Source organism: Aquarana catesbeiana, linkage group LG13 (assembly GCF_042186555.1).
Source record: "Aquarana catesbeiana isolate 2022-GZ linkage group LG13, ASM4218655v1, whole genome shotgun sequence".
Taxonomy (NCBI): Eukaryota; Metazoa; Chordata; class Amphibia; order Anura; family Ranidae; genus Aquarana; species Aquarana catesbeiana.
This window is the reverse complement of record NC_133336.1, coordinates 178,445,571-178,467,901: the sequence shown is the minus strand read 5'-3', so window position 1 is coordinate 178,467,901 and position 22,331 is coordinate 178,445,571.

Sequence of the window (22,331 nt, the reverse complement as noted above, 5' to 3'; positions counted from 1 at the left end):
AACATCTAGTAAACATCATTTATTTATTGACCAGAAATCTGTAGAAGAATGCTATACCTGACTCCAGCTGGGCTCCTCCATTTCTTCCTGGCTGGAAGGCCCAGGTTGGACATCGGAAGCCTCAGCTGGTATGGAAGGAAGAGTGGAAGGAAGAGTAGAGAGTGATTCCCTGACTTCAGTGTGGTCTGACAGAAATCGCAGTCTCTCATAGTACCACAGCCTGGGGACATAAACGTCATCTGCTGCAGCTCCGGACCTCTGGGAATCTGTGACCTTCTTGCGCTCCCTAAGATAAGTGCTCCTCAGGCCACCAATTTTAGCTTTTAAATAAGGGATGGTTGCTGTGGGGACCACCGGCTTCACCAACTCCAGCAGTTTCTCCAGCGCTGCCTGCCTCTTTTGTTTGTGGTTATAGTGGGGGTGTCTCACTTGCCACAGACAGGGCAGCTCCCTGTACTTGTCTATGAACAGGGGCAGGAAATTGTGGTCATTGAACCCATCCATTTTCTCTGCAAGACACAACATAAGATAAACCCTAATGTCAGGCCAAACTCCCCTAATCTTGTTACAATATAGGCTTCCATTTCGAAGCAGTATAGGCGCAAGTTTAGATCTTACCTTCGTTATCATGATCGGCGTCTCCGATGCTCCTTCCTCCGCTCACAGATCGTACGTAAGACGCACGTGTGTTACGCTTTATACACACTGCGCATGCGTATAACTCCGCCCACCCCCGACGTTCTTTCTAGTCTATTCCCCGCCCCTTTTCGTTCGGCGCAGTGGGGGAAGAGCACATGGCGGATAGACAGCAGGTGCGTGCTAATTGTAGCAATGAGGAGGAGGAGGGGGAGGAAAGGCCGGAGCCTGAAACGTCCCGATCCAGAAGGAGATTTAAGGACTCAAATATGTCCTTTGGGGAGATGTTGGAGATGGTGGACATCCTGAAGAAGGCCGACTATGATGGAAAGTATGGGCCTTACCCCAACCACAATCTCAGAAAGGCCAAGATCATGGCGAAAGTGGTCAGGAGTCTGCACCGGAAATTCGGGGTGCGACGATCGAAAAGATCAGCTCAGGAAGCGGTGGTCGGACCTGAAATTACGAGAACATGAGCAGTACAGAAAGATCCGGAGAGTGCTGCAAAAAAGTAAGTAGTTGTGCTGTGTTCCTATTGTTTTTGTGTTTATTACGTTCGTGCTGCTCCATGTGCTTTTAGGAACTGTTGTACAGTTTAAAATGGCAACTTTCATGTTCATGGGCACATTATTCGTTCGGATCAAACATTTTTCGTTCCAAATATAAAATAACATTGTTTAGCCCATATGCATTTGGCCACCATTTTGACGCCCTATACTTGTCTTCAAAGAATTGGGATGTGTAGATGGCTTTGTTACTAGAATGAAATGCAAACTAGATTGTGTGTAAGGAGAGGACACTGAGCAGCTGTTTTCACATCTGGACACTGGAGCACTAGTGTGGGACAAAAGAACACCATTTTTATTAGGGGGGCCACACAGGTGCTCCAGTGTATACTATAGGGGGGTCTCCATCTGTGAAGCTTGTACCAAACAGGTAAAGTATTGCAGGTTGACAAAGGGCATTAAAAAAGCTACATGTTGGAACTCTGATAAAATAGATAATTGTACCCCACTTCCAAGCAATGTTTCATCTTTATAGTTCTGACATTAAATATCTGTGTGCTAATTATACCATTTTGTTTGACATAGAGGAGAAAAGACTTGGAGGACACCCCTCATCTGAGGAGACCAGAGCCCCCCCCTCTCTTGAAGAAGGTGAAATCCCCCCAACACAAGCTGAGCAGGAGGATGAAGATGTGGTGGAACTAGTCACCACAACAGGTGAGTGTCTGCGACCACAGGCTCCGATAAGAGATGAATGGCGGCATTTTTTTAAACCAAATTTATTTTGGGGTTCCTCTCTTTTTAGGTGATCGTGAGGTTGTGGATGAAGATCCTTTCACATCCGAAAGTGCCCAGATCCTGATCGGGGAGATCATGGGGTGTAATTTACAATTGGAAAACATTCTTGCAAAACATCAATGATGTTATTCCAAAATATAAAAACACCATTGATGTTTTGGGGCGAGTTTAAAACCCCTCCAAATCACTTTCTTCTTTTGTGTGCTACAATGTGCTAAATGCTTTTGTGATTTTTCCCAAAGCCAAATTTGGAGGATGCACACAGTGTGTCAACATGTGCTATCTGCCATCACGGGAGATCAATGGACGCGTTTTGGGGGTGCAACCCCTTCCTCAATAATAAAGTAGCGGTGAGGAAGGGCTTGCTCCCCCAAAACACATCCCTTGATCCCCCGTGATGGCAGCTAGCACATGTTGACATTGGGAAATTTGTGTGCATCTTCCAAATTTGGCTTTTCCAGGGGTGATTTCCCCCCATCTGAACGCAATATCAAACACAGTTCCTAAATACTCATGTCTGATATTGCCTTCAAGTTCTACCAAATGTGAACTTTGTAAGATCAAGATTTGTGTCTTTCTTGTTGGTTTTACACAGGCCTGTTTTCTATAAAATGGACATTTTAATTTTGGATAATGCCACCACCAAAATTGGTATACAACAAACATGTTGGTTTGTCAGCAAAACCTTTGGTAAATGCACATGTGATTGTGCAGGTATTAAAAAGATTGTTAATCAAGAATGTGTGGATTATTGTCTCAACGCTACAACACTTTTGGGGTGATGTAATTGTTGTTTTATGAGAAAATGGGGGTTATTTCCTAAGGGCAAATCCACTTTGCACTACAAGTGCAGTTTCAGTGCAGTTGCAAGTGCACTTGTAGTGAAATGTGTTTTTGCATTTAGTAAATAACAGCCAACAGTGCTTTGTATAAGGTTACACAATCACGCCATTTTCTGCACTCAACACATTTCTGTCAGGGTCAGCTCAAACAAACACAAGCAGTAAATGTCCAGAAAGATTTTTCTTTTTTTTTTTAATTTGAAAAAGGCTTCACATATTGTCTGGCATATTGATAGCCCCCCTACCCGCAAAGAACTCCAGGTAGCGTAACCGGACATCACGGGCACTCAGGGAGGGCAAGCCAGGACGGCCATTTTCAAGCGCCGTCAGTGTGGTTTGATGTAGGATTCCGGCCTCAGGCCCAACTGAGCCAGCATAGTTGGCCGAATGTTTCCGTAAAAAGTTATGGAGAACACAGCACGCAAGTATTATATGGTTCAGTTTATACTCCGCCATATGGATAGGTGTCAGAAATAGGCGGAACCGGCTGGCCAGGATTCCAAATGTGTTCTCCACCACTCTTCGGGCTCTGGCCAGCTGGTATTTAAAATCTCTCTGTTCCGGGGTGAGGGTCCTCATCGGGAATGGCCGCATCAGGTGGTCCCCCAGCCCAAATGCTTCATCAGCAACGAACACAAATGGGAGTCCTTCCACATTGTCCTCTGGAGCTGGCAAGTCCAAGCTGCCATTCTGGAGACACCTGTAGAACTCCGTCTGGGTGATGACTCCACCATCGGACATCCGGCCATTCTTCCCCACGTCCACATACAGGAAGTCGTAATTAGCCGACACCACCGCCAACATCACTATACTATTGAACCCCTTATAGTTGAAATAGTATGACCCCGAGTTGGGTGGTGGGACAATGTGGACGTGTTTCCCATCAATTGCCCCTCCGCAGTTAGGAAAGTCCCACCGCTGGGCAAAGTGGGAGGCCACAGTCTGCCATTCCTGTGGCGTGGAAGGAAACTGTTGAGGAAAAAACAATAAACATTACTATTTTTACTCTGAAACATGGCAAGCAGATTAGACACAAACATTATGGGGCAACCTCCATATAGCATTTAGTAAGGGGAATTTAACAAGGCCAAAGTATAAGGTACACCTATCATATTCCCCCTCCCCCCCTCTCATGGGCCATTTCTAACATTATGGGGTGTGTGTAAATCTTGGACAGGTAACCCTCTTCACTTCATTGAGAGATGAATGCCTAAATAATGGGTATTACTTGGAACAGCCCCTCCTTAGTTACACTATTGGCAGCCCACTGGACAGGTAAGAAGTGTCATAATACAAAGATATAAATACACATTGTACACATTTGAGGACATTTGGACATTCTGCTATTACCTATCAAGATAATAATAGGATACAAAAACTTTAAACAGTACCATTGGAAAGTATACAGGCAGGCCCTTGCACTACATGCTTTGGGTAATTCATCCATAAATATGACCAGTAAAGAGGTGGGTATAGTCTGTATGGGTTTGGCAAAGTCAGCAGATAGATGATTGAGGATAGAGAATTGGGATCAGCTGACTTAGCAGTTGGGGGTTGGGAGGGTTACTAAAAATTATTCGGGGACACCACAAAAAAAAGCCTCTGGCACTCTGCCTGAATTTAAATCAAAAATTACATTTCCAAACATTTTAGGGGGTGTTTGGGGTAAAGCACTACTATGGAGCTGATAAAATACATTGTTAAGTGACTACATGAGGTGAGTATAGGGCAGGAGACACCATGCTGGGGAGGTTAGTGAAGGGCAAATATGTATGAAGGACCTAAAATAATAATTACCTAAAAATCCAGCATGCATGAGGACAAAGGGGACATTCACAGCATATTACAATCATGGTAATTAGGGAATGAGGAAAGAAATACAATATATTAGCAAACATTCAATACAATAAAATGTGATATAAAAGGATAAAAATCTTACCTTCATATACTCCTTCTGCAGGACCTGGATGATGGCAGAACAGGTCTCTGGGATAATGATCCCCAGAGCCTGGGGCGAGATGCCTGTCGAGAACTTCAAGTCCTGCAGACTTCTCCCTGTGGCCAAATACCGCAAGGTAGCGACCAACCTCTGCTCCGGAGTGATGGCTTGCCTCATGCAGGTATCCTGCCTGCTAATATAAGGGGTCAGCGAAGCCAACAGACGGTGAAACACGGGGTCCGTCATCCTGAGAAAGTTCCTGAAATCATCAGGATTATTCCCACGGATCTCACGGAGCAAAGGCATATGAGAGAACTGGTCACGCTGAAGCAACCAATTCTTGGTCCATGAACTCCTCCCCACCCTGTTCATGGACTGGACTTGTGTCAAAGTCAGGACCCCAACACCAAGCCCCCGCACAGCACGAACTCTACGAGGAGTACGCATATGAAACATGGCTAGAAAACAGTCGGCTGCTCAGAACGAAGTAACAGAACGCACTGAAGAACAGCAAGGCCTGTGAAGAGCGACCTGAAAAACAGCAACGAGCAGGCAAGATCACACAGAAAACTCTGATACGAACTGACTGCACGCACTGAAGAGCAGATACAAACCCACAAGCACAAACTGAATGGCAGAAAACGACCTGAAAGCCACGAGTCTGAAAAAGCGCGAATCGTCTCTCACCAAACTTTTACTAACACGAGATTAGCAAAAGGAGCCCAAAGGGTGCCGCGCTTGGTTCTGAACCGGCCTTTTCTAGTCTCGTCGTACGTGGTGTACGTGACCGCGTTGTTGGCGATCGGAAATTCCGACAACTTTGTGCGACCGTGTGTAGGCAAAACAAGTTTGAGCCAACATCCATCGGAAAAAATCCTAGGATTTTGTTGTGGGAATGTCTGAACAAAGTCCGACCGTGTGTACGCCCTATAACAGTTAGATGACAGTTGGTTGCTCGCTGCCACTCCTCCACTTCAGAGGCTCTGGCCGTAGCCTATATAACATAAAGAAATAGAAAACTATCCCAGGGAGATCAGCAGATTGGATATCCCTGGGATAAAGACAGCTACTTGTGGTCAGAGAGGGCAGTCAAAAGGGCAATATATAAAAATAAGTATCAAATTTTATTAATGATTTAAACAAAGAAAACACAGATATATAAAAATGATGTTACTTTCCAATAGGACTAGTAAACCATAAGTCCTCTGAGACCAATCATAAAATGGTACACTGAGTGTATAAGTTTACAGATGGTGTATCAATGAGACAGATAACAAGACAGTGACTGACAATACACACACAGTGACAGACAAATACCACATGCAGTGCAGGCGCCTGAAGTGATCCACACTTGCATAGGAGCCCCAATGGCTAATCGCCAACTGGACCTATAATATTATAGGTCCAGTAACTATTGCTTCCAACTGCATCTTTAACCTTTCCCTGACCTATGGCTCCACATATAGGATTGTATCTATTTAGTCAGCTTTAGGTTACCAGTACCCCCGGGGACCACCCTTGCATAGCAACCCCTATATTTTTTTGTATATTTCTACAACCCCTGGCAAAAATTATGGAATCACCAGTCCCGGAGGATGTTCCTTCAGTTGTTTATTGTTGTACAAAAAAAGCAGATCACAGACATGGCCAAAAACTAAAGGCATTTCAAATGGCAACTTTCTGGCTTTAAGAAACACTAAAGGAAATCAAGAAAAATAATTGTGGTGGCCAGTAACAGTTAGATTTATAGAACAAGCACAGGGAATAAATTATGGAATCACTCAGTTCTGAGGAAAAAATTATGGAATCACCCTGTAAATTTTCATTACAAACACTAACACCTGCATCAGATTAAATCTGCTTGTTAGTATGTAGGTAAAAAGGAGTGATCACACCTTGGAGAGCTGTTGCAACAAGTGCACTGACATATAGCATGGCTCCAACACCAGAGATGTCAATTGAAAAAAAGGAGAGGATTATCAAACTCCTTAAAGAGGGTAAATCATCATGCAGTGTTGCACAAGATGTTGGTTGTTCACAGTCGGCTGTGTCTAAAACATGGACCAAATACAAACAACATGGGAAAGTGGTTAAAGGCAAGCATACTGGTAGACCAAGGATGACATCAAAGCGTCAAGACAGAAAACTTAAAGCAATATGCCTTGAAAACAGAAAATGTACAACAAAACAAATGAGGAACAAATGGGAGGAAACTGGAGTCAACATCTGTGACCGAACTGTAAGAAACTGCCTAAAGGAAATGGGATTTACATACAGAAAAGCTAAAAGAAAGCCATCTCTAACACCTAAACACAAAAAAACAAGTTTACAATGGGCTAAGGAAAGGCAATCGTGGACTGTGGATGATTGGATGAAAGTCATATTCAGTGATGAATCTCCAATCTGCATTGGGCAAGGTGATGATGCTGGAACTTTTGTTTGGTGCCGTTCCAATGAGATTTATGCAGACGACTGTCTGAAGAAAACATGCAAATTTCCACAGTCAATTATGATATGGGGCTGCATGTCAGGTAAAGGCACTGGGGAGATGGCTGTCATTAAATCTTCAATAAATGCACAGGTTTACATTGAAATTTTGGACACTTTTCTTATCCCATCTATTGAAAGGATGTTTGGGGATGATGAAATCATTTATCAAGATGATAATGCATCTTGCCATAGAGCAAAAACTGTGAAAACATTCCTTGAAGAAAGACACATTAGGTCAAGGTCATGCCCTGCAAACAGTCCGAATCTAAATCCAATTGAAAATCTGTGGTGGAAGTTAAAGAAAATGGTCCATGACAAGGCTCCAACCTGCAAAGATGATTTGGCAACAGCAATCAGAGAAGGCTGGAGACAGATTGATGAAGAGTACTGTTTATCACTCATTAAGTCAATGCCTCAGAGACTGCAAGCAGTTATAAAAGCTAGAGGTGGTGCAACAAAGTACTAGTGATGTGTTGGGGTGTTATTTTGTTTGTTTGTTTTTCATGATTCCATAATTTTTTCCTCAGAGTTGAGTGATTCCATAATTTATTCCCTGTGCTTGTTCTATAAATCTAACTGTTACTGTCCACCGCAATTATTTTTCTTGATTTCCTTTAGTGTTTCTTAAAGCCAGAAAGTTGCCATTTGAAATGCCTTTAGTTTTTGGCCATGTCTGTGATCTGCTTTTTTTCTACAACAATAAACAACTGAAGGAACATCCTCAGGGACTGGTGATTCCATAATTTTTGCCAGGGGTTGTAAAACCATATTTATTGGCGATTAGCCATTGGGGCTCCTATGCAAGTGTGGATCACTTCAGGCGCCTGCAATGCATGTGGTATTTGTCTGTCACTGTGTGTGTATTGTCAGTCACTGTCTTGTTATCTGTCTTATTGATACACCATCTGTAAACTTATACACTCGGTGTACCATTTTATGATTGGTCTCAGAGGACTTATGGTTTACTAGTCCTATTGGAAAGTAACATCATTTTTATATATCTGTGTTTTCTTTGTTTAAATCATTAATAAAATTTGATACTTATTTTTATATATTGCCCTTTTGACTGCCCTCTCTGACCACAAGTAGCTGTCTTTATCCCAGGGATATCCAATCTGCTGATCTCCCTAGGATAGTCTTCTATATCTACCTGTAACACCTATCCTACCATTGTGGAACCTCTACATTGTGATTCATTTCCATTGTTGTTCTATTTCTATTTCTCTTTCACACAACCTATTATTCACTTTTTACAGTATGTTTGCCAGCCTTAACACACCATCATTGATGCATTTCACACTCTCTTATCAATCACCTCATAACGTTTTGTTCTGTTTTCCTTGTTTTTCATTGCACTTTTGGCCTCTTTTTGGCCCTGTTCACTGCATTCACATCTTCTTCACTCTTTCCCAACTATTGGGCTCCTCTCCTATCTATACTTTCATTCCCCCACTTGCACCCTTTTCACACTTCACTCTCTTTTCACTTTTCCCCATTTCCCCAATTTCTCTACATCCTTTCTTTGAGCTCTTTCTCTCTGGCCCCTTTCTTCCCCTTCCCCAATATTCCCTTCCCCACTCCACCCATCCCTCCTCCTTCCTGCCACTCTTTCCTGCCCCCCCCCCTTTTTTCTTTTTTTTCCGCCCCTCGCTTTCATCCCTCACGTGTCTGGGTCCTCTTCTTCCTTCCCTTCCCATTCGCCTTTTTTTATTTCTTCTTTTATGTTTTTACATTCTTATTCTTGTTCCATTTATCATGCTATTCTCTCTATTTCAATCTCACTATACAACATACTTACCACCATCCATTTTTGACACACTGACACCTATATCTATTTACAGTTACTATTTTCATTTTACCTTCACAAGAGTATGTGAATAACTACATGCTGTTGGTCCTAGAAATATAGATAACAGTTAAAAATGCTAAATAATTTTATAAACAGACTTATTACTTCTAATATTATACGATTGGTAATGATACATATACTTCTATCCGTGCTAAACGAAACGCACTGATAGCACTGTTACTTGATGCTTCGACTGAAGGTGCTGCTCGCTTGCCCTCATGCCCCTCCCTGGCCTTGGGAATTTATCCACTTTTGTGACTCCTCGCAAGACACGCACGAGCAGTTGGCTCCCTCTGTCGATGTGGTGGCTGGCTGGGGCCCCCTGCTGGGACTGAGTGAGGGAGTTTTTGGAGAATTTTAGGCTCAGGAGAAATCGCTTAACACGATGTGATTGGTAACTATACCGATAAATGTATACCTACTATTCCTTATTTATTTTATGGTTATATCCATGAATCTCAATAAATGCAAATTTCCCTACAGCGCCCGAATCCTTTGAAGAAGACCCGAGGGGGTTGAAACGCAACAGGATTTAACATCCTACTTTAGCACTTGAACCTTGTATATTATTGTGCCAGTTTCACTTGTGTTATCTCCTGTATCACCGCTCCTATTTTGACTATTATTGTCACTCTTTGAGATTATGCTATTAATAAAGCTCAAAAATTTTTAAACCATACAATATCATCTTCATACCCTTCTGCTGCCTAGAAAACCCCTTATGGGGGACAATTCCCTTTTTTTCACATTACTCGGGGTGTGCAGCATCCAAATCTTCTCATCATGTGTCTTCCCTGTTCCAAATGCTGGGGTATTTTCCTGACACTCATTGGAACTGAAGAAGTGGCTTAGATAAGCTATGAAACATCTTCAACATTACATAACAAGTCCACTTGAATGTGACAAACTACTACTAGACAGTCTGATTGGTATATCATTCACACACATTTGCTCCTTGAGACCAATAATGATTGATATATAGTATGGAGGAAACAAGTAAATTTGCTTTTACAAACTGTTTTCCTGTCCACTTGTTAAGTGTTATTTAAGTTCCTGTGGGTTTCTTTGCATTTTGTGGTTGTGGTTTGTTAACTGTGCATGCAAAATACACCTATACGGTTTTGTGAGACTCTTACAAGCCGCATGACTTTAACATGGAGGACGAAAATAAACTGACCAGCTGTTAACTACAAAATGTGCTTTATTGCATTGAATCTTTTATCAGTTTTCTAAATTATTGCATTTGTTACTTTGAAAAACAAGTATAAAGTAGTAGTAGGGTTTAAAAAAAACTAATCAGACATGTGGCAGAGGGGTGTCCTTGTTCTAAAACGTGTCTCTCTCGTCTCTAAAATTTAGGACACTTCCTGACTAGCAGAAGTGTTTGTCTTGTCAGAATGGCTGGTCAAAACTACAAATTCTTCAGATGGTAAAAAAGTAGGCATATATGTATTTTAGGGATGAGCCCGATGTTCACCTGTTTGCTGAACAGCAAACAATATGTGGTGTTCGCGGCAAATTCGAAAACCGCTGGAACACCGTTAAAGTCTGTGTTACACTAACATGAAAAATCAAAAGTGCTAATTTTAAAGGCTAATATGCAAGTTATTGTCATAAAAAGTGTTTGAGGACCCGGGGGACATGTTTCAATGCAATTTTTTTTTTTTAAAACGGACGTTTTTTCAGGAGCAATGATTTTTTTTAATGCTTAAATTGAAACAATAAAAATGAAATAATCCTTTAAATATCATACCTGGGGGGTACCTATAGTATGCCTGTAAAGTGGCGCATTTTTCCTGTGTTTAGAACAATACCACAGCAAAATGACATTTCTAAAGGAAAAAATGTCATTTAAAACTGTAATGTATTGTCGGGTCTCAGCAATATAGATAAAACTCATTGAAAAAAAAGCATGGGTTCCCCCCCAGTCCATTAACAGGCCCTTCTGGGGTCTGGTATGAATATTAAGGGGAAAAACTCTAACATCACCTGACAATACAAAAGAGGCTAGTGTGGCTGCACACCCCGAAGTAAATATTACCAAAAAAGGCTGTAGAGATTCCCCGTGGGGTTTTTCAGCAGCAATTATCAAAATGGAAAATTTTTTGTAAAAAATGTTTTTTATTAGAAAAATACTCCGAGCATAGTTTAACCGCTTCAATACCAGGCATTTAGACACCTTCCCGCCCAGACCAATTTTCAGCTTTCAGTGCTGTCGCAATTTGAATGACAATTGCGCGGTCATGTTACACTGTACCCAAACAAATTTTTTATCATTTTGTTCCCACAAATAGAGCTTTCTTTTGGTGGTATTTGATCACCTCTGCGGTTTTTATTTTTTGCGCAACAAATAAAAAAAGACTGAAAATTTTGAAAAAAAACAAGTTTTTCTTTGTTTCTGTTAAAACTTTTTGTAAATAAGTACGTTTTCTTCTTCAATGACGGGCACTGATATGGCTGCACTGACGGGCACTGATACGGCGGCACTGATGGGCACCGATGAGGTGGCACCAATGAGGTGGCACTGATGAGGTGGCACTGACGGGCACTGATGATGGGCACTGATAGGCGGCACTGATGGGCACTGATAGGCGGCACTGATGGGCACTGATAGGTGGCACTGATGGGCACTGATAGGTGGCACTGGTATGCGGCACTGATGGGCACTCATAGGTGGCACGGATGGGCACTTATAGGCGGCACTGATGGGCACTCATAGGTGGCATTGATGGGCACTCGTAGGTGGCATTAATGGTTACTTATGGGTGGCACTGATAGTTGGCACAGATGGGCACGGATGGGCACTGATAGATGGGCACTGATGGGCACGGATGGGCACTGACAGGTGGCATAAACGGACACTGATGGGTGGCACTGATGGCATTGCTTGTTTTCAGTGATGCCCCTAAGGGTGGCATTGCTGGGCATCACTGCAACATAATTGTGCCAATCAGTGCCCATTTGTGGGCACTGATTGGCACAGCTTTGGCACACTGGGCACATGTGGATGGCCATGGGGTACATACCTGGCCATCCACATGTTGCCCCTTCCCTGGTGGTCCTAGTGGCGATCCCTGGTGGTCCAGTGTGGTGATCTGAGGGGGGGCTGTGCTGATAAACAATCAGCACAGACCCCCCCTGCCAGGAGAGCCGCCGATCGGCTCTCCTCTACTCGCGTCTGTCAGACGCGAGTGAGGAAGAGCCGATCAACGGCTCTTCCTATTGACAGCGTGATCAGCCGTGATTGGACACGGCTGATCACGTGGTAAAGAGCCTCCGCCGGAGGCTTTTTACCAAGATCAGTGTAGCGGTGTGTCAGACTGACACACCGCTCCACCGATCGCCGCGATGCGCGCCCCCGGGGGCGCGCTGCGGCATGTTATCCTGCTGGACGTCATATGACGTCCAGTCAGGATAACACAACCACTTCCCGGACGTCAATCCGCTATAGGGCAGGCGGGAAGTGGTTAAAGAATACAGAAATTTAAAATATGAGCTCCGGTTTCACACATAGCAAGACATATTGGGTACATGTGCCAATCAAGCAGATAATTTGTCGCATAGTAGGTTGCAGGGAGTGTATAAGTACTACCACTCCAAGCAATGTCATTTGTGATTATGGTAGGTGTTGCCAATAATAGAGGAGACCCCAATGAATTTCGACGTTTATAAGGTCATTGTCTTCCTCAGGGGGTCCTTTAAGCTCTGTAAAGGCATCAAAGAAAAGTGATCATATATTCTTTGTATATCATTAGATGTAAATATTCTATAGTAATCACTTGATATTTACCTTTAGTACCGTATATGCTCGTTTAACCAGAGATATCTTAAAAACACTGAAGAAATCGAAGAAATTCCCCACTCCTGATGCTGGACTCCCGTTATACCGTTGTCCCTGCCTGCGCCTCAAAGGGAAACAAAGCCAACCCGTGGGGCTTACGAGCGATCACAGGTATGTGGCTCTCCTCCACAAATGGAGGGGGAAGCAGGAAAAACTAAAAATTTTCCAATACACCAGTACTATGGTGTATAGTAGATTAAATATAGTTACAGTATTGCCCAACATTTACGCCAATAAACATTTAAATATTTTTGGTGATACACACAGGCTACCTGGCTTTATATTGCCATATGAATATAGACTCTTAGATACTCAATATCTTGCTGTCACATTAACCTTTCTCTATACCCAAGCAAACTAATTTACATATTTGACATATAGTCTTTTGAAAGACAGATAAGATACTAAGAAACTTTTTTCATTATGATAAATTTATAGGTGTCCGTTTTTTTCCTGCTTCCCCCTCCATTTGTGGAGGAGAGCCACATACCTGTGATCGCTCGTAAGCCCCACGGGTTGGCTTTGTTCCCCTTTGAGGCGCAGGCAGGGACAACGGTATAACGGAGTCCAGCATCAGGAGTGGGGGATTTCTTCGATTCCTTCAGTGTTTTTAAGATATCTCCGGTTAAACAAGCATAGACGGTACTAAAGGTAAATATCAGGTGATTACTATAGAATATTTACATCTAATTATATACAAAGAATATATGATCACTTTTTCTTTGATGCCCTTACAGAGCTTAAAGGACCCCCTGAGGAAGACAATGACCTTATAAACGTCGAAATGCATTGGGGTCTCCTCTATTATTGGCAAGCACTACCATAATCACAAATGACATTGCTTGGAGTGGTAGTACTTATACACTCCCTGCAACCTACTATGCGACAAATTATCTGCTTGATTGGCACATGTACCCAATATGTCTTGCTATGTGTGAAACCGGAGCTCATATTTTAAATTTCTGTATTCTTTAAACTATGTTCGGAGTATTTTTCTAATAAAAACATTTTTTACAAAAAAATTTCCATTTTGATAATTGCTGCTGAATATTAAGGGGAACCCCGAACCAAAATTAAAGAAAAAAATTGCGTGGGGGTCCCCCTAATATCCATACCAGGTCTGATATGGAAATTAAGGGGAACCCGGCACCAAATTAAAAAAAAATGGCATAGGGGTCTCCCCCCAAAATACATACCAGACCCTTATCCGAGCACGCAACCTGGCAGGCCGCAGGAAAAGGGGGGGACGAGAGAGCGCCCCTCCCTCCTGAACTGTACCAGGCCACATTCCCTCAACATGGGGGGGTCTGACCCCAAAGCACCTTGTCCCCATGTTGATGGGGACAAGGGCTTCATCCCCACAACCCTTGCCCGGTGGTTGTGGGGGTATGCGGGTGGGGGGCTTATCGGAATCTGGAAGCCCCCTTTAACAAGGGACCCCCAGATCCCGGCCTCCCCCTATGTGAATTGGTAATGGGGTACATTGTACTTCTACCATTTCACAAAAAAAGAGTTAAGAATGGTAAAAAAGACAAGAGACAGCTTGGGACAAGTCCTTTATTAAACAATAAAAATGTCCCGCAATGTAAATTCACGCTGCTCGATGGACCGAAAAAAAAAAGCCGCAACTGCTCCGCCTCCATGACCGGTGGCCCCGCCCTCCTCTGGTGCCACGGGGAAGCCCCAGTGGTGTCAGAGGGGGTGGGGTCACCGTTTACATCACAGAGAAGAAGCATCAGTTGGCAGGAGCCTCCCATGGAGGCAGAATGGTTGCAGCTTTTTGTTTTTGTTTTTCGGTCCATCAGGCGGACCGAAAAACAAAAACAATTGTGGGAACATTTTCATTGTGGGACATTTTTATTCTTTTATTTTTTAATAAAGGACTTGTCCCAAACTCTCTTGTCTTTTTTACCATTTTTGACACTTTTTTTGTGAAATTGTAGAGGTACCCCATTACCAGTTCACGTAGGTGGGAGGCCGGGATCTGAGGGTCCCCTTGTTAAAGGGGGCTTCCAGATTCCGATAAGCCCCCCGCCCGCATACCCCCACAACCACTGGGCAAGGATTGTGGGGATGAGGCCCTTGTCCCCATCAACATGGGAGCAAGGTGTTTTAGGGTCAGACCGCAAAGCACCCTCCCCATGTTGAGGGCATGTGGCCTGGTACGGTTCAGGAGGGGGGGGGCACTCTTTCTTCCCCCCTCTTTTCCTGCGGCCTGCCAGGTTGCATGTTTGGATAAGGGTCTGGTATGAATTTTGGGGGGGACCCCTACGCCATTTTTTAAAAAAAATTTTGGCATGGGGTTCCCCTTAATTTCCATATCAGACCCAAAGGGCCTAGTAATGGACTGGGGGGGGGAGCCCATGCTCTTTTTTTAATGAGGTTTATCTATATTGCCGGGACCTGACAGTTCATTACAGCCGCGATTAGTTTTAAATGACAATTTTTCTTTTAGAAATGTCATTTTGTTGTGGTACTGTTCTAAACACGGGAAAAATGCACCACTTTGCAGGTATACTATAGACACCCCCCAGGCACGGTATTTAAAGAAATATTTCATTTTTATTGCTTCACTTTAAGCATTAAAAAAAATAACTGCTACCGAAAAAACGTCAGTTTTCAAAAAAATGTTTTGCATTGATACATGTCCCCTGGGGCAGGACACCTGGTCCCCAAACACTTTTTATGACAATAACTTGCATATAACCCTTTAAAAAGAGCACTTTTGATTTTTCATGTTCGTGTCCCATAGACTTTAACGGTGTTCGTGTGTTCTGTCGAATTTTTTGCCAGTTCGGTATGTTCTGGTGCGAACTGAACCGGGGGGTGTTCGACTCATCCCTAATCTATTTATGTATTTATCTTATTGCCTAAAGTTCAGCTTTAAAATAACAATTTCCTGAACACACTCTGGGCTGCACCAAACCTTGGCTTCCTAGAACACATGCAAATTAAACATTATATAACCCATATTTAATGCAAAACAGACCTTTCCAAAGCTTTAACCCCATTTGAAAACCTATGCCTAAGCCACATGCCCCAAGGTCATGTCATCTCCAGGATTCACAATATGCTCTGGGACAATACCCAGGCTGATGAGGGAATAGCCTGCAAGGCCTGGGCTAAAGATTTAGACACAAACCTGACAAACACCGCCTGGGAAAAATATACCGAAACGTACACAAGGGCTTCATAAATGTCTCTATCCAAGAGAACAATTATAAAATGATTTCATGATGGTACTTAACCCCCTCTATTTTACACAGATTTAATGCATCCAGCTCAGATAAATGCTGGAGATGCGGACAAGCACCGGGAGATCTCTTACACATATGGTGGAACTGCCAAACTATTCACGCCTATTGGAAACAGGTCCATGAACTAATCAATAACCACATACTCTCTGGAATTTACACCTGCACAGTTCTTACTCCATCACCATGAATCAAACGACACAGCATACTATATGTCATTGGCCATGATGCTAGTAAATGCAGCTAAAAAGTGCATACCCACACTATGGGGTACACCCAGAGTCCCCTCCATTTCAGATTGGTATACAATAATAAATAAAATTGCAGAAATGGAGGAACTCATCTTAATTTCTCGGAATTGTCTGCATAAATTCACTACTTTATGGGCTTGCTGGACCCATTTTCGATCCTCCAAAGACTACCTGCAAATCATGAATCTTCCTCCCCCCTAAAACAACGCCCTCTATATACAAAAGGAGTCTAAGACAAAATTATACTCTACTTGACGTTAATACTATACCCGTAAACGCAGCCTGTCATGCTGACAATATACAAATACCTCATCCTAAAAAACTTACTCGTCCCTCCCAATACGAACACATACATACATGTACAAGTACGCAGACTTAAACCCAGTAACACATATAACCACCACAACACACCTCTTACCTCCCTTTCAACCTCTCAAATCCTCTTCCATACCTACTCTCATTTAGTTCCCCCCTGCCATCCACTTTCCCCCCCCCATTAATTTCTTAAACAAGACCACATCTGAATACAATTGTTGTGCTGGACAAACGTATAAACATTAAAGTAGATAACCCCAATGCAGAGTCTACTTTGCAATCGCCACATATTAGCCAAGGCATCTAACCAAGACACATATATGAAAGGAGTATGGGAAGCAACATATACAACCTAGACGTCATACGCTCCATTTACATAATTGGTTACATCCTCCTGCTGGAACCGCTGAAGTGTTACCCGTTGTTATTGTTATCATTGCAACCCATTATTGTTCTTAATGTCTTACTTGTCACCTATCTTTTTTGATAAGATCTGGTCATGTTTTTATGAACGTACCCACCTTTCTATTGTTCTTGTAATCTTTCTTTCCTTTTACTCAATAAAAGAAGATTGGAAAATAAATAAATAAATAAATAAATAAATAACAATTTCCATTTCAGCTTCCAGAAATTGCCAACCACCCTAAGCCATTTACAGAAGTCCCTTAATCAAGATTCCACAGATCAGCAAGGAAAAAAATGCTTCTACATAGGGTCATGGCTACTTAGGGTTCTATAGTTCAGGGGGCTCAAACAGTTAGATATAGGCCCAACGAGGTGTGGGGGGGGGGGGGTCATATCAGATCCCTGGGACACCAAAAAAGTCCTACTTTTGCACCTTTGAAAATATCAAAAGAATACATATTTTCTTGTACAAAGGTTTTTATTAAACATAAAAATCGTCAAGAAAAATACAAAAAAACAGTGGTGAGCGCACCATGTAAACACATCTGCAATAAGATTGCGGATATATAACAGGCATAACAATATTAGACATAACAAATCTTACACGGTCTTGAGGTTCAGGAGAGTTTGCATGAGGTCTGCGGATTTTATGAATATATCAACCTGATAAATCATTGCAAGGGGTGCTTAAGATTAGAAAAATACCCATTACAGATTGGATAGACTATGGATGTTTAGTGTCTTGATGAAAAAGACCATATGGCGCTGAGTAGCAAATTTTCATGTCATTAGAATGGTTGCTCATCAGTTGTCCAACCTGACAGGGGTTGGTCTGTAAATCAGAGAAATCGCGAGAAAGAATATAAGAAGGGAGATTCGAAAGAGGAAAGGCCAAGGAAAGAGGAAAGAAAATAGTGTAGCAGAGGAGAGAGAAGAAGAAGAGGGTGGAGGGAGCGGGGGGAGGGGGGTCCCCGGGGCTGGAGGACGGAGGCATCTCAAAGCGAGAGTAGCACAGGATCAAATCTAGAAGGGTGGGCATGAGACACCCAAGGCTGCCATGTCCGAAGGAATTTATCATGCGTGTCAGATAGGACAGCTGTCAATTTTTCGTTAATCATAATATCATTTACACGATTCTTGAAGCTGAGAACTGGGGTTTTCCAAGCCTTTGCTATGGTCAGTTTAGGTGCAGTAAAAATATGCGACGCCAGTTGGCGTTCCGGTCTCAGTAATTCTATGATTGGTTTCCCCAAGAGAGCTTCATAGGGATCCCTTCTTATATTTGTATTGAAGAGGTTACGGAGAAGAGCATAAATTCTGACCCACAGTCTGCAAACCTTGGGACATTTCCACCAGATATGTGCCATTGTTCCCTCCTGGGTGCACCCACGAAAGCATAAGGGGGAATAGGATGGAATAAAGCTCGCAAGTCTAGCTGGGGTATAATACCATCGATAGAGTATTTTGTAGGCGTTTTCTAGATGTAACACATTCTTGGAGCATTTGGATAGAGCAGCAGTCATGTCCTGCCAGTCTTCCGGATCTAGTTTTTTCCCCAATTCTGCCTCCCACTGGAGATGATATGGCCTCAGGGGTGGTTTCCTGGAGCCTATTATGGCTGCGTATATTAAAGAGATCAGACCTGAGGATTGGGGTCGTGATCTGCATAAGCTTTCGAAAGGGGTCAACGTATAGGGAGATGGTTGCGATTTAATGAGTTGTTGTAGGAAATGCCGAATCTGCATGTAGCTGTAGTGCTCCCTAAGGGGAATATCGTGGGAGGACCGCAATGCTGCGAATGGGATAATCCTGGTAGGGGTAAACATAGAGTGGATATCTACAAAACCATTCTCGGACCACCACGTGAATTGCATCGGGTTATCACGCCCAGGTGGAAATAGCGGGCAGTGAAGGAGGTGGAGTAGAGGAAGATGCGGGGAAATCAGGTTCGCTGAGTATTTAATCGAATCCCATAACTTAAGTGAGTGAGCCAAACAGGGGCCTATATTGGTTGGGCGGTGAGCTTTGGGAAGCCAAGGGATAGAGGCCAGTGGTATCGGGTGAGCGTCCACCAGGTCGACGACGGCCCACAACGGCATCTGCTGTTTTTCATGGAGATGTGATAGCGGGGCAATAGCCGCCGCCGTGTAGTAAGCTTGCAGATTAGGAACCGAGAGGCCGCCATCGACCCTGCGGGCATACAGCACCCGTTTATTGATTCTGGGTCTGGTGGAACCCCATATAAATTGCATTATTTTCCGTTGTTGAATGCGTATAATATGGGGTGGAACATGGACCGGTAGGACCCTGAAATAATAGAGTAGTTTTGGGAGATAGGTCATTCGTATAGTTACAATCCTTCCGAACCAGGATAGTGGGAGGGCAGACCAAGAGTTGAGCATTGCTGTCAACTTCGCAAAGAGCGAGGGGAAGTTAGCCTGGTAGAGGTTTGAGTAACTCGGGGTAAGTTTGATCCCCAGGTAGGGTAGGGAGGTCAGCCAGTGAAAGGAAAAAGTAGCTTTTAAGTGTTCTAGTTCAAGGGGCGCTAGATTAATTGACATCGCTTTGGACTTAGAGGGATTGACAACTAGGCCCGAGATCGCGGCAAAGGTGTTTAAGAGGGATAGTAGGTTGGGCAAGGTGATTCTAGGCTTGGTAATAGTCAGCAGGATATCATCCGCAAACAGGGATAATTTATGAGGGGAGCTCGCAATTTCTACCCCCTCTATGTCCGGGTGAGATCGAATCGCCTCAGCCAGAGGTTCCAGTGCCAATATAAATAGAAGTGGAGAGAGGGGGCAGCCTTGACGGGTCCCTCTTAGGATAGGAAAGGTGGGTGACTCAAATCCATAATATTTCACTTTAGCTTGGGGGGTGTCATAAATAGCTAAAACCCATTTCATAAAGGACGCACCAAACCCATAGCGGTTTAATACCTGTATAAGATAGGGCCAGGACAGGGTGTCGAAAGCTTTAGTGATGTCCAGAGACAAAAACATTGTCTCCAGAGATCTGTTGTGTACAATGTGTTGTATTTGTAGGAGGCGTCGGATAGCGTCACCAGCCTGTCTCCCCGGGACAAAGCCCACCTGGTCTTTTTTTATTAGCCGTGGAAGGAAGGAGTTAAGGCGTTTGGCCAGAATTTTTGTCAAAACCTTCATGTCTATGTTGATCAGGGAGATTGGCCTAAAGTTGGCCCAGGAGGAGTGGTCTTTGTCAGGCTTGGGGATCATCACTATGTTGGCTGTTAGTAGATTTGGTGTGAAAGAATGACCATCTTTAACTGAGTTATACATATTTGTGAGGTGGGGAGCGATGACATCAGCTAATTTCCGATAGTAAAGAGCCGAGAAACCATCACGGCCTGTTTTTTTACCTTCTTTCAATTCTTTAATACATTGAAGGACTTCTGAGACTTGAATGTCTCGGTCCATGAGTGATTTGTGGGTCTCAGATAGAGAAGGTAAAGAAAGATTGGTCAAAAAGTCATTGGGGGATTGGGGGGAAAGATGGTCAGGAGATGAGTAAAGTTTTGTGAGACGGTATCTAAATTCATCTAGAACACGTTGTGGGTTTCCCGTTAGGATGTTGTGGCGAGTGCGCAGGGTGATGGGAGTGAATTTCGGGGTGAAGGTACGTAATCTATTGGACAACATTGCATTGGGTTTATTGGCCTTGGCATAACATTTTTGTCTGGCCCAGCGTAGTGTGCGCTCTGCGTCATCTGTTAAGCATAAGTCTAAATCTGTATGAGCCTTATCAAGGAGCCTGCGATTATCTGGAGTGGGAGATTGTTTAAAGGTCTCGGAAAAGGTCTCCAATTGGTGCTCTAACGTTCGGCGGACTTGCGCCCTTTCCCGTTTACATCGGGATGCGATCCTAATTACATGGCCTCGAAGGACTGCTTTATAAGCTTCCCAAAGTGTGACCGGGGATGAGACCGACCCTACATTGAGTTTAAAATATTCCTCGGAAGTGTCTTGGATATCTTTAAAAATGTCTTTGAAGGAGAGGAGAGAGTCATTCATGATCCAGGGGGAGTGTTGGGGTTTGCTCAAAATTGAGTGGAGCACTGTTACAATAGGGTCATGATCTGTCCATGGAGTGGCAAGCACAGAGCATGAATCTACTAGTGAGAGGTGTTTTCTTAGCACAAACATGTGATCTATTCTAGAGTGAGAGTTATGGGGATGTGAGTAGTGGGTGAAGTCCCTACCCCTGGGGTGCAATTCCCTCCACACGTCTACCAGATCGTGAGATTGTAGGGAGTATTTAAATATTTTGGCGGCAGGGGAGGGAGACTTATGATCCGGTGGGTAGTTGTCGATAGAGGGATTCAATGACACATTAGAATCTCCTGCTAGCAGGAGGGTACCCTTCTGGTGCGACTTCAAGAGGGAACAGATGTGGGTCAAGAAGGGTCCCGGATTTCTATTTGGGGCATAATAAGACATTATGGTTACATCGTTGTCCTGAACTGTGCCTTGAACTATTAAATACCTGCCATCTGGGTCAGCGATCTGTTTACTGCAAACAAACGGAACAGATTTGTGTATAGCAATCAGGACTCCTCTTTGCTTAGTAGGGCCGTTAGCTAAATAGACCTGGGGGTAGTCTGCGGCAAAGTATTTAGGGCAGGAGGTGGAAGAGAAATGCGTTTCCTGTAGGCACGCAATGTCTATCTTTTGTTGTTTGAGATATTTAAATATCTTGACCCTCTTTTGAGGAGAGTTCATGCCCTGAACATTCAGGGATAACCAGTGGAGGGTCATGGAATCAAGGGTGTGCTGCTATGTAAAACTCTATTCGCGAACCCCGGGGACCAAAAGGGGAGAGTGGGGGAGGAGAGGAGAGAGAAAGTAGCAAGAGGCAGGAGAGAAAAAAGGAGAGCATACGGTTTAAATTTACCGAAATACATTTGAAGTAGGGTGTGTAATGTAAACCAAATTGCATCAAGTTGTGAACTCTGAGGTTCACGGTGGAGTGGGTCGTTGGCCAAGACTTTCGTCGCAGCCAAGTACCTACTTATGGGGGGGAGCAGTGGTCCGCTGGAACCACCGGCCGGATCATAGAAAAATAATTACAAGTTAAACAGTATGTTAGCACAGAGCCTAAACAAAAAAAAAAAAAAAAAAAAAGAAAATCTGATTATGATTCAATCTTTAAGAACCATGTGAAGCCCTTCTGTTAACAATGTATATGGGA